The 14,427-nt window shown below is 33.1% G+C and overlaps 1 protein-coding gene across 1 annotated transcript in view; it reads right to left on the bottom strand.

Moving 5' to 3' along the window:
• The window catches only part of LOC113496124 (semaphorin-2A), a 263,037-nt gene that overhangs the window by 163,488 nt on the left and 85,122 nt on the right, over positions 1-14,427 (bottom strand). The window contains exon 2 of the mRNA XM_026875248.1: positions 12,922-12,949. The gene's annotated coding sequence lies outside the window, so the exon portion shown is untranslated. The remainder of the gene's footprint in view (positions 1-12,921; positions 12,950-14,427) is intronic.

Raw genomic sequence — 14,427 nt, 5'->3', positions numbered from 1 at the left:
AATTATTTAATTTCCTTGCGTTATTTAAAAATGTGTCTTCAATGTCAGTAGCGCTTTACAAGTAAATGTTTAAAGCAGGGTATTAAATCGCTTGTAAAAGGTGAGTAATAAATATTAACTGCGACAAACGCAAGCAATCCATCCATGTTTCGGTCTCATTTCGCAGCACCCCTCAGTCCGTTTTTTCGTCGAGATTAATTTTCTGAATCGTTATCAGCGCCTTACGATTGGCACAAATTTGTTACACTAGAGTTCACCTTTTCACTGGAATTGCAAATTTTATGCGGAGCGATAGATAAAGTACCTATAATCATTATTATAACTCATAAATTTGATTGAAATTCGGTCACATTTCGAACGACTCTTATCGCGTGGTTGCAGTCGACTTGAAAAATACCTCGCCCCTAAATTCGTGATTTGAGAGACGTCGAGTCAACGCTTCCGATCGATTTGCGTTTAGTGCTACAATGAACGTGTTTAATATCGACATTTGCATAACAAATTTCGAGAATGTGACAATTTTCTGAGATTAGGAGAGGATTTTCTGAAGAAGTTATCAAGAGAGTTGAGTCGTTCAACTGTTAACTATAATTGTAAAGTAATCCAGCTGTTATTCAAGTTCGAATATTTGAAGAATTATCATTTTCTTTTTTTAATCAGGTTATATTAGGTTTGGCTGATAAAGCCATAGTACTGGTTATTGAAACCATGGAAAGTTGGCTGTGATATCTGGATGCATTTTTTTAAATGGATGGGAAATCATTGACTTACCACATAGTGTATAAATGAGACCTTTAATCTAATACACTACCAGTTTTAATGGTTCTCATCACAAATATTTCGATAGATAAAAAAAAGACCTAATTAAATTCTACCTTCTTAATATATCAGCTACTTTAGTTTACCATCAAATCATTATCGCTGACTTCGATATTAAGAGTCACTATCGTTCAGCGAATGTTAATTAACGTTCTAATGGTTCATTAAACTTTTATAGTTTTCATTCAGTACTAGCGCTGGATTTATGTGTTACCGTAAACATTGCCTGCAAAGCCTTTTTAATTATTTTTAACGTTTAATAACTGGAGATTATTGAAACTGTAATCTTGAAACGGTTTGTACTTGACTCAGCGCTGAACAAAGTTAAGTTCAAATTGAAAGGACATAAGCTATCGTTGTGCAAGCTCACAAGTACTGATATTGCTTTGACTACACGAAAAAGACTGGCAACTAAGATAATGAGGCGGCCTACTACACAGCACGGAGTCTCAATTTTTTCTCAACTGCTGTCTAGGCCACAGGCTAGGCACTGGCCTGCTTTAGTAATATAAAAAAAACGGCTATACTTTAAAACGAATCACGTCGTTGGTAACGTAATAATTCGTAACCTTAAATCGATATACCTCTGTCTAACCCTTCTGGTCACCGAAGCGAGATGACAACAGAATTCTGTGTAAGGTAAGGCATACAAGCGTGACGGTTTGATTAGACCCAAACCAGACAGTTTGCCGATTGAATTTGGTCCTATACATTTTATACTTGCTTGCTTGCATGCTTACTGTCTGCTCAATTGTTTGGGTGCCTTTAAAAAAATGTTGCTGCTCTTTTTTGTAATAGGTCGAGAAATATTTAAACCAAATCATTAAAATTAATCAGTATGCATATAAGAATTCCAAAAACTGTATTTTTTCGAGATTGCCCAGAAGCTCACAAATAAGGTTCTATTTTAGATAACTATCACTTTATCATTATAATTACAATGTTTGTTTACAAGCTTTTTTTATTAGCTTCACCTCTTTTCTTTATTATTGTAAATAGGCATACAGAAATGTTAAAGAAATCTTTGACTTGACTAAGCAAACTACAACTAACTAATATTCCCTTAAAATAAAACCGTAAATAACTCAATTAAAACTGTTCTTTCACATCTACAACGCTTTCAAACATAATGTTATCACTTTAAATATTTCTCTTTGTCAATTAGAGATTTCTATTATACTCACGAATGTCTTAAACGAGATAGAAGGGTTCGGTACCGCCCCAAGGGTTGTAGAACGACGGCGATACCTTTAATGTACCCAATTGCGAAACAATACGAAAATTGGATTGACAAAAATAGTACCTACATGTATTGTGTTCAATACAATATGCGTAGGTTGAAAAAAACGTTGAATTGTAAATTACCTTTTTTAATTATTGCAAATATTGAAATATAATATCTGGACGTCTTGTTTAGTATTCTAAGCGTGTGGTTTTAAAATCAATAAATAGTGTTTATCGGAAAAAATAAATAGTTTTAGTGTTTTTTTTGATGCATTGATTTAATTATTGTTTATGTTTTTTTTGTACATAGCAAATGATTGTACTGTAAATATTTATGAGATTTGAATAAGTTTATCGGAACAATATATTTATTCTCCTCTTCGTTGGCCCTTGTTATTAAGTAATACGTCTATAAATAAAAACACTTTGTGACGAAAAACATTTTTGAATTCTGATATTTAAAAGACAAGGTATTATTTGTTTTATTTAGATTAATTAATTTCTCCTTCCGTACATCTTCTTGCTTCTAGTAGCAAGTTGATGCAGTTAAAATAAAATAACTACGCTTCTATTTCACTGATAAGTCCTTTTGGCTTAACTAAGTAACTGACTGCGGCCGTTCACATTACCTTGTAATATTCAAAGTCATAACTTAATTCGTACGAGTAAAATCCAAATTCATCTCAATTAGCAGTTGAATCAATAAGCATTTGCATGCAAATACGTTTTGATAGAAACCAACGTGCAACTGAAATGAGAGTGCCATTAAAAATGCACCCTCCATAACTTACTTTACCGACAGCTTTGATAATTAGGCAGCTTTAACCGCTTTCGCATATTAAATATATATACAAGTACACTTATGTGCACGTAACGTGATATCAGCTCGTTTATTCAGCAGACTGAGGGCTGATTTGATCGACTTTTGGTAGTTTTAATGACTAATGCTTTGATGATTTGATGTTTATAATTGGCGCATTGGCATGATTTCGAATAAAGTTTTCGTCATGTTTCGGATTTCGGAATTAGATATTTTGGTAATTTGACAATGGTACTAAATGCAAATGTCTTGCAGCCTTACTCACAGAAGATATATATTTTTTTTTTACTATGGTGAATATGTCACTGTAAAGTGAAATTTGGAGGGAAGAACACGCGTCACTTTGTAAAAAGTCGTTTACGTACAACTACGATTCAATTTATGATTTTTTCAGCACCTTATTCATGAAATTGAACAAAGAACCCAGATTAAAATCATCACTCAACGTGAAGTAGCATCTGCAGACAAAAATTAAATTCGTCTTAAAAACTCTTAATAAGTTCCCCAAAATGCTGTCACAATGCTAACACAACTGCAACTTCGTACCGACAAAATATTAACAAACAAAATAAATCGCATTTAACGAAACAAAGCATTCGTGATTCACCCTGGAAGATCTCGTTAGAGTCTTAATGAATCTATTGAGGGCTCGTCGAGCGAGCCGGACGAAAGAAAAGGGGGGAAGTGGGGGTTAAAGTTGCGCTAATAATTTGTGTTAGAGACGACAGGGTCTCGGTGTCGCGAGCCACGTTAAACTGCGACTGTACGCGAACCATTGAGCCGTAGAGAAGCCTAATGCCATTTGCCCTCGCTCCAACTTGCATAGACATCGTTAATTCTATGCAATTGTCTTTAATAAGTATAGTTCAATCTTTGAGTTTTATTAAGTCCTAAACAAAGTTTTGTTTTACAAATGAATGAATTAGTAAGATAGCAATCTATTCACATGTTTAGCAAAGGTGCTGGTCAAATGTCTCTGTGCAGCAATAGTAATACTTGAAGTCAATATCTTTCTAAAAATAAACACAGACAGAACGTGTTAAGCTTGTTGAAGGATTCTGGCAGTGCCTTTCTTGCTTGATTTTCATTTTTTTAAACTATTGTATGGAATATCTCCATGGCCAAAAGGCACAGGGGAAAAGTTAAATAATGCCAAAATAAAAAAAAATCCACCAAAAATTAAAAAAGAAATTAGCAATTTCAGTGATATAAAAATATTAACATAAATTATCCTAAAAGATAATTGTCATGGCCCAAACCATAGACGGCTCGTTCCAACACAACGCATTTGCATTTTACAATCAAGCCTTTTTTGATAATCATCTCAATTACGACCGCACCTAAATTTCTTTGTATAATTACGAGCAATGAAGCAAACGAATATAAAAAAATATAACCCTTTTATTTACCTAAAAATTCCATCTTTTAATTTGCTCTAGATAAAATTAGATAAAGGAGAATCTCCTACGGCTGAGATTGTATGAAGTTCCAGCTAAAAGTTCTCGTGAATTTTAAAATGTTGTGACTAAAATTTCGCGTTTATATTTTAAGTCATTTCTGTATCCGAGTGTGATAATTTAGTTTAACTTGGTGTGGAACTAATTATGTTTGAAGGTAAAAAGTGAAGGTAAAAGTTGTTTTAGAACTTAAGATATAGAAATGGCTGGAGGAAGACTAACAATGCTTATAATTATGAAAAATATAAGTAAGTTTGGACAGGAAGATTTAAGTAATCCAAAAATTAGTCCCTTTTTTTGTAAGAACCTATTTTTTTGGTTTAATTGAATGAGAAAAAAAATTACGTTTGAAAACGAGAAACACGTTAAATTCAGTGCTTTATTCAAAAAACTGCTTTATAAAAAAAAACCTAGTTTTTATCTCTAAAAGGCAGGCATGTGTGGAATACTAATAGTCTTCATATTAAAAAAGATTTAAAACTGGATTGTTGAACCTCTTCTCCGTGTTTTGAGTAAACAACAGCTTTGAATATTCATCAATTGTAAAAAGCACTACCAATCAAATCTAAAATTGTTGCTCTCAAATTTTAATAAATACGAAGATTAATTATTATATTAAAAATATTTTTTTTATCTTATGAACACTCCACGGCGTAATCTTATTAGGGCGCGAATTATATTTAGGTTGAGAGCGAGCGGTGTCGCGCGGTGTCGGTGCCTCGGTGTAAACTAATTGCATTTAGAGCGATAGAACTCCGAGAGACGGAGCAAGCGATGCTAATGGACGGTATTAATTAATACGGGCGTCTCGTCAAATTTCAACTTAGTGGAGTATCTATTCCGTTAACATTGAGGTTGATGTTGAGAACGTAGTACTTTATGTATTACTTCGATAGGATGTTAATTGACCTCATTACGGCGAATGAATTAAATAGCGAAAGGTATTAGATATTGCATAAAGCATAATTGAATTTTGGGATTTAACAAAAAAATATATAACTTGAAGGCGGATGAAGGAACAGTTGTAAAAGGTAATGAATTACAACGAAGCAGATACTATATAAAAAAAACCTTAAAGCCTCAAAAGAGGGTTGCCAAATAATATCGAAGAAAATCCACAAAACGTCTCAATCAAAAATAATCACGTAATCTCGTCGAACAACCGTCGAGTTTCAATTTAAAACTTGTGAAGTGTGACATTGATCATAAGTAGGGAATAAAGATAAAGGGGCAGTACGGCGACAATTGAATACTGTTATGGCCTCAGCAGATGGTCTATAAACGTCGAAATGTTGAAACTTGGCAGATAGAAGAGAGACAACAACCGTCTGCGCCATCTAAACGGCGTTTAAATAAAAGAAATGACATTCGCTTGGCAAAGCCAACAGCTGACGTAGTCACAAACGGTGGCACTTTGATAATTGTTCCCTGTAATTATTTCAAACACTTAATTGCGTGTTCAGTGCCGAGTTTCACCAAATTACAGCTTGGAATACTTTGTTTTCATTTCTATTTTACAGTTACTCTGTGTGCTTATGTATGTATTTTTAATGAATAGTCATTAGAATGTATTCTAGTTTCTGACCTGAAAATGATTATAAACAGTGTCGCCTTTTTTATAACAATCGTTTTGTCGTTTATACATATTTGTTTTGTTTATTTTGAAACAGAAATACACAATTATTATACGTTGCTTACATAAGTGGTATTTAATAAACAAATTAGTATTTATTTCGTATTGTTTATATTTAAATACGTTGTTCCGTCATAAATCTTAAAATACTCATTCATATCTCAAACATTTAATCCATCTTATTGGGAATCGAATCACAATCTGACCAAAAAATCTACGAACCTAAGAGCGGCACAGAAATCCTTTTGCTTCAAAGAAGGATTCAAGGGGATTCTGCACTTAGTGAAAATATTTGAATCCGGTCATCGGTGAAGTTCCGCGGGGAGCTCGAGCACTCGATCGATGCACCTGAACATCTCAAAGCTAAGAGTTCTCAAACGAATTTCGTCATAATTTTATTGTACTGCGTTTTAAATTATGAATGAGACGTAGTCGATTACTTTAATATAGTCCAAATTTTTATTGAATCGCGCTCTACGAAACTACATTTTCGTGTTTATGAGGGTTTTGTAACCAAAGGGATAAAGGTGGAACTGTTGCTAAGGCTCCGTAGCCTATTCGTCTGGTTTTCTGACCGGTTGTCTGTCTGTTTGGCACCAGGCTGTTATCACAAATAATATATTTTCTGCTCATTTTGTACTTCATTTACTAAAAAAACACAATAATTAAGTAACGTTAAAAAATCCTTCTTTAGTTTATTTATACGTATCCCACAGTGCTGCGAATCCCGACTTATCGGTAACTAAACACCCATAAAACAGTTAAAGGTGATCTTAAAATGAATGCTAGTACTTTATAAACTTTTCTAGCCATACATTGTCAAATTCATACTTAAAGCACTGAACTGTGCGTTTAGCTGAACAAAGTTTGACGTCTGCTCCAGTCGACACAGGCGCCATTATTGAAGATAACTAACACGTTCATAAAGTATGGAAGCCACCGAGCGAATAAAGATAAGGCTCGTACGTGGCTAAAGGCTTTAATAAGTGGCAGACAATTCCAACGTACGTAATTCATGTGGAATTTTCATTAGATATGTTTCTGAAGAATGTTTTGCGCTATATGAAATATGTAATTAAATGGACGAAATGAGTCTAATGACAGCAATCGTGATAATAATCTCTTATGAGATTCGTATTTTACAGAATTGAGTTCTGCGTTATTAAATTGTTAATCTCATTCGGTATTTTGTATTGCTGTACTGAACAGTGTATTTTTAATAGTTATACTCGAAACAATTTTCAATTTTTCATTCGTATAATTATAATCCAAGCGATTAAATGAGTGCAGATAATAATTTCTATAAAACGATAACCAAAATTATATCATAAATCAATGTCAATATAATTGGTTTTGCTGACCAATTATTTACAATAATACGGATTTCGTTAATTAATGTACGTAGTTGAGGTATTTAAGGGGAATGAATATCATGATCAGTGTATTGACGTTTGACTGGGTCCTCCCTATCTGACCATCGCAATGACCGTTCGTAGGGCGGATATTGTCATCATCATCACGTTTGGGAATTTAGGAGTGTAATTGGATTAGGTAGTTATTACGCAGTGTGTTGGACCCCTCGCGGCCTTGCTAGGCTATAGTTAGGTATGCCAAAGAATAAGTACGGTAGGTAATTATTACTCCCTCTTATATACTAATGTAATGTCACTTAGTACATGAGAGGGATGACTTTTTTTATGTTCTTCAGGTATTTTTCTTCTGTTCAAATTACTATGAATGATACTTATCCGTGACGTCACTTCTATGTTTAGATTTTGCTTAGTCGATAAATATTATATCTTTCACCTCAAAGCAGACTATCTCCGTCAAATTTACTTTTGTGAAAAGGTAAAATACGGGTATGTTTTTTAATTATCTATCTAAATGGCGTAAAAGATTTTGATTTTTAGTTTTCAGTTGTCACCTCGATTCATCGTTAGGTTTTTGTTTCAAACCCTTTCACATATTATTCCTAATTTAAAATAAGTGATTTCGCAGCACTTAATCTGTGATAGTTTCGCTGCTAATTACTCTAAGACGCCTTGTTAACGTGACAACGACGACTATTTCGGCTAGTTGGTGAGAAGTAGATATAGAAATAAATTAAAAACAAACCTTCAAAAAAAACCTTCATCAATGAAACCAAAAAACATTATTGAAAAACCATTTAAAATCTTTACCCCTAATTTTAAAAACGTCTATACAAACTGTTATTAACACTCGTTGAGACACACCCAACTTTCACCTCCAAGAATTTAATATAGTTTCAAATTGGCAAAACAATAAACCGGTACGTCAGTTGCAGGAAATGCAATCACGTCAGTTATGGGGCCGTAATTAAATATGAAGCTCGTTGCGATAGCTGTTCGCCGCCATTGTGGATTTTGATGTCGCGATTGCCTACGATTTGTTGCGTCACGAGATATATTCGTATGAAACGTGCCATAAGCAGAATAAATCAACTCGCTGATAAATGGCAATTAAAACTAAGTCATTAATGAAAAAAACTAGATTTCAGTATTGTTTTATAATATAAGGGGTTCGTTCTTGGTTATACAATTCTCGAATAAAGCTAGTCATAATAGTAAGTCTAGTTTTTAACAAACGAATTTTACAAAAAAAAATCACTTACTTTAAATAAAATCAATGGCATAAGGTATTAAAGTACTAGAAAATATTAAACTTAAATATCATGAAAATTACAATTAATCTGTCTGGTTTTATAAATTTATATAAAGTCGAACGCTTTTATCAAATACGTAAATTAATCATTGATATCAAAAATAGATGTTTCCAGATGTCTTCGTTATACGACTTCATAATAACAAGTAAATTTATTTTCTCCCTCCATACCAATTAACCAAAACCAATCCTTCCTTTTTCTGACTTTTTGTAGCGATAATTTCATTGTTAGTAAATTCTGAGTGTGCAAAGTTGTTTAATTTTAAAGACTCATCGCTTAGTGAAGTTAATAAATAGTGGAAAGTTGCGATATGCCGTCACTCGTGCCTCGGTACAGCGCAGAAATGTTTCTTTTGTGTTCGTACTTCTATGACAGATGTTTCTCGACTAAGGTTTTCTTTTGTGTGTAGTTTGTTTTATATTAAAATATACAGTAGTAAAAAGATATACTATAAAGGTAAATTCGTGAAATGTTGATTCAAAATGGTGAAACGTTAACAGTTTAATTATAGTACGTATATATCGATTATTCGATTGATTATTGATTCGACAAAAAAATACTTATACCCGTTTAAGGATAATAATAGAATTCGATACTAAATTCTTATTGTTTTATAAGAATTTTAGTGAAGGCAATTCAAAATAAAGAACTAAGGGTGGTCAATAATGTAAGTTGAGACTGTGTTTGAATATCATTTGACACTATAAATGAAGATAACAAATTCATGTTTATAAAACTAGTTTCACAAAGTCCTCGGGCTAACTTAGTCGTATTTAAACTCCTTATTGAAGTAGGACTCTCAATGCCTCTTGCAATCCTTTCGGAGCTCTTTGCGCATAACTACAAAAAATATTCGAAATAAAATACTGACAACGACTAGGAAGTAGTTTTTTAATTTTTTTACTCTGTTTTATATTTGCCAATAAGTGGTTAAGCTGTTTCTCTTTAATTAACTGTCTATTTCATTTAGTTTTCAAAGACCAGTTTCTATGTGTTTGTAAATTTTTGAAATAAAAAAGGACGGCTAAGTCATTGAATAGGAATAATGAATACAATAAAAAAAAGTAAGAAAAATAATTGTAAAATCACCGTCGATCAACAATAAAAACCTTCACGAATCCACTCAAAAGTACAAAAACCTGAACAGATTTTAAAAACAAAATCTAAACAGCAGACACATAAAATAAAACTTCATGAACATAAAGCGAAGAAACGAAGCGTTCTTTTAAAAAAGCCAATACAATATGAGTTTAACAAACTGCAACATAAGGGTAGTTTAAAATCGATAAAGCCTTTTCCGCTCCATCGATTTGCACGTACGAGAAAAGCCCGCGAAAGGCTGGAACCCCCGCCGACTTGCCTTTGTGTCTTAATAACCGGTACGGTCACAAAGGCCCCTCAAAGGAATTGACAGAAAATTAGTATGAGCTGTAATTTAATTGTAATTAGTAGTAGTACTAAGTAAAGGGGAGTTATAATCATATCTCTGGATGTATTTCTGAGGATTAACAACGAAATTAATGTAGTGTGGTTAATTGAAGGACAGACACCTTTAGCAGTGTAATTGTTGTTGTTGAGGAACCCATCAAGTGCGAGTTGTACATGGAACAAGAAGGGTTCCGTACAAAAAGGCAAAAGACATTTTTCCTATCTAAAGAGGTATCCTCAACGAAAGTCTCTTGTTTTTTTCTTATAATGGTGTATTTCATTGAAAAAAGGAAAGTTCTTTATTTCTAATATAATTGGTCTTAATATGAAAAAATATAATACACATACCACACACGCCAAGGACACCAATTGTAATAATAATATACGTTCAACATTTTGTAAAGAGAATATTTAACAAGAATTTCTTTGGAGATAAGTTTTTCTCTCGTGTATTATCCTGTATGTTAATACATGGCATAAAAAACAAGTCTTCCTTCCACACAAACGTACGTAGAAAACAACATAAGTACGCCAAATAACTGTTATTAAAGAAATGCAAACAACTTTTTTACCGAGAAATAAATGTTATAGCGAATTGTGTACTGACATCGCGGCGTGGATAACGCGAAACGCAATGCGAAACCGTATAAAACCTTCCCGTGTTTTGTTAAGAAATTATGTTTTGTGTTTATTATTTTCGTGGAATAAAATCAAAGTTGAGAAAGATACCAATTTATATGCTGAACATTTTAACAGTTTGATACTTCAGAGTAAATCTAGTGATAAGGTCATAGGATGACTGTCCTGCTCTACACGAGGCAGTCTAACAGTAGCTATGTTCCGTTTCTCATGCTAAGTTAATCTCGTCATCCAATTTAAATGATGCCGGGAAAGTCCTTTTCTTTACAATTGTAACCTATTAAGCTCTATCTAAAACTCAAATATTGTTATATTTCTGTGTGTACACACATTTTGAGACCCTTATGGCTAATTATGGATGGACTTTTTTGATAATTCATTGCAGAACGAAGTTTCTTTATCTCTTTTTTGTTTTTGGATATCTTCCAATATATAAAATTCCCGTGTCACGATGTTAGTTACCGTACTCCTCCGAAACGGCTCAACCAATTTTTAACAAATTATATATGCGTATTCAGTAGGTCTGAGAATCGACTAACATCTATTTTTCATACTCCCAAGTGTCAAGGGTTGCTCACACTAAAAAGAAATATATTATTTTTGGGACAAATTTTTTTGTTTTTGTTTTTTTTATAATGTGGCATTAAAAATACATACAACTAGAATAATTTATAAGGAAAACAACGTTTGCTGGGTCAGCTAAGTAAATATATATGAAATAGTTTCTGAATTAAGGCCCATTTAACAAAAAACTTTATCGTTTTTTTTAAAGAGATTTTCTTGAATACTTTGTCGATCTATAAAGATAAAAGTAATTGCCCGAAAATATTATTACATTTATGACAGCTTAAAGTACCAAGTTGTCCCATGACTGTCTCTCAAAACTTGTGTAGTTCTAACCCTTTTGTTGACGGCCTGTACCGGCGTATAAACCCTTCACAACTTCCCTCGTATAAGGAAATTAATTTTGACCCTTTATAAAATTATAAACGCTTAATAAAATGCGAAGTATCCATTCGAGTTTCTAAAATTAAAAATGAGGACACGTGTTTATATGACGATGACTTTAAGAAAGAAACGCTTACAAATTTGAATTTATTAAAATGGAGAGTTTGTATAATAAAAGAATTATTGTACTCAAGAATGAAATTGCAGAATGAACTCTAAATGGGTAAGTAGGTAAAATAAAATGTACGAGGCGTGGTATTAAAATATACATATTTTTTAACTTTCCACAAAGTCTTTCACAGAATTTGCCCTCACAACTTATCCACGCTACTGACAATGTCAAAATTACGTAGGTCACAAATCATTATAACTACATTCTTAGTAAAGAATGATATTTATTTAAAACTGGCTTTAAAACCTTGTAAACAATTACAATACGTTAACGTGGCTAAACTAACGGACATTCCTTTAGGGAACAATTAATTCTTGCTTACTTTAGACAAAGCTCGGGAGGAAACCTAGACCACTGCCAATCTTAGTTGCTTCTAACCAATCTAAACGTGCCAATAAGGTACTAACACCTTGTCTCATTAAATCCTTTACGAAAAGCATCGAAATTGTACGGAGACCACTGTTCCAAGACTGGCTTTAGTGAAAAGGAGAGAACATATTTGCAGCTTATAATCTTACGAGTGTCCAAACTGTGTAGACTGTGGGGACGCTTCTACAGTTATAGTAAACGCGTTCTTAGGAATTGAGTTACTGGTTTAAAATACAGAAATTAAATTCCATAGTATTTTCTTTTAATTTATGTCTGAAACCAACCTCATGCAATTTGCCTCAAGTGCATGAAATTGGTTTCATTTTCTTATTAGTCTTAAGCCATGCAGATAGTCATATTGCTACGTAACAGAGACCCCGATAGGTATTTTAAACGTATTTTCATTTTCCTAGTTTTAGTCTCAACTGCGTTCAGTTTATGTAAATAAAACGCGTAGCACACTTATTTCTATTTGCAAATTGGAGCATAGAACGCAATTGAACGCGATAATGAGATTAGGTTCAACTGATCCGTTTAACCGCTCCTGTGATATCCGCCCTTAGTCCCTACACTTAATAGTTTACTACTACTAACACAATCTGTTTGCACATTTGTAATAACTAAGGCGGCCGTCTTAAAGCTATGAAACTGTTATTAATTGTAGCTTGCAGGCGCAATCTGGGAAACAGTCGTTACACTTACAGCTGTTGTATAAATAGTTTTAATTACCTGTATCGATTGCTGGCTCACTTGACATCTGAAACAATACAATATATATTATAGAATTATAAATCTAGGATTTTATAAAGAGAACTTGTTTTTCTTATTTTTCTAGGCGTAGTGTGGCTACTTCAGGTTAGAAAATGTATTACACCAATCTTAATTAATGAATGCGCAAAGTATTGTTCACTGTTCGAAAACCAAACAAAGAAATCCAGACAGTTACCGTCGCATGCTAATTAATTAGAAGATAATAACATTCGGCTATCTATGTCTAAACGCCAGCTGATAAACCCGCACCCTATAGGTAAGGTTCTTTGACAAATGGTAATATAAATGGCATGTCAAACGTAACCATTTTCGTGTCAGATGACTATCAGAAAATTGCTCACTTTTTGTGGCGACGAGTCGACGCGGAAGCGCCCTCTGTCGTGACTGTAAAGGCAGGTTCATATGGCAAAGCACAGGACAGTGGATTGTTTCCGACACTCAAAAACTGACTTTAAAACTGTCGGTGTAAAGAGATAATTGGGTTGAAAATTGTGATAAGACAAAACATCGCGCGTATTCGAAGCCAGTTTTTTTCAAACAATTATGAATTTCATACTCATAATCTCTCTTTTCAAGTATCATAACAATCTACTGTACTGTGACTTCACAAATATGCGCCTACCCGAAGTCTCCTCTGTCGTGACTGTAATGAAATCACAGTGTACACAGCACAAGAGCTCACGGTCTGCAAACTCGCCACAATCAATACAAAAGTAATCCGATACTGACATTCAATTTACAAAGTGATATTCAAAGTTTTACAATTTACATACTCGACGTATTTATGACCGAGATTCTTTGATATCAATTAAAATTAATTTTGTGATATGTCGCGGTAAATGGAATTCGGGTTTCGAAATAATTACTGTTATCTCTTATCTTGAGTCAGCAAAGTTATGAATGTCACACGCGTGACGTTTTATGATGAAGTTACTTAGTTAAGTTATTAATGGGATATCTTACGTATCTCTTTCATAACCTAACTTGAAGCAATTTACATTACATGATATTTTTGAAGAGGTAAATCTAATTTGATTACTCAACTTATTTTTTAATACACACCATTAATTTTAGTACGTACAAAATTATATAAGTTTTTTGTTGGTTATCGATAAAGTAGTAAATAGCATACAGTAGATTTACGAACAAAGGCTTTGCTTTGTGTTAAAAAGCAAAAAATATAAATATGTCTAAATTGATTACTTGGACTCTAAACCAAATCATTTAAATGCTGTCTGAAAAAATTATGACTACAATGTTTTTTTTTGTATTGCGTGTGCGGACAATACATTTACTGTGTCTGTGTTTTAATTCCAGTGTTATCTGGTAATTACAAGTCAGGTGTGTTTCAACGCAGGGGTGACTGTATACGAGTGAAAACAAAAAACAAACACGTCAATAAAAAGAAATAAAAAAAGGAAATTGGAGGTAAATTCTTTAGTTACTTAACACGTATTTATAGAT

Source organism: Trichoplusia ni, chromosome 7 (genome assembly GCF_003590095.1).
Source record: "Trichoplusia ni isolate ovarian cell line Hi5 chromosome 7, tn1, whole genome shotgun sequence".
Taxonomy (NCBI): Eukaryota; Metazoa; Arthropoda; class Insecta; order Lepidoptera; family Noctuidae; genus Trichoplusia; species Trichoplusia ni.
Note: the sequence above shows the minus strand (reverse complement) of the source record. Positions and strands in the feature narration are given on the sequence as shown.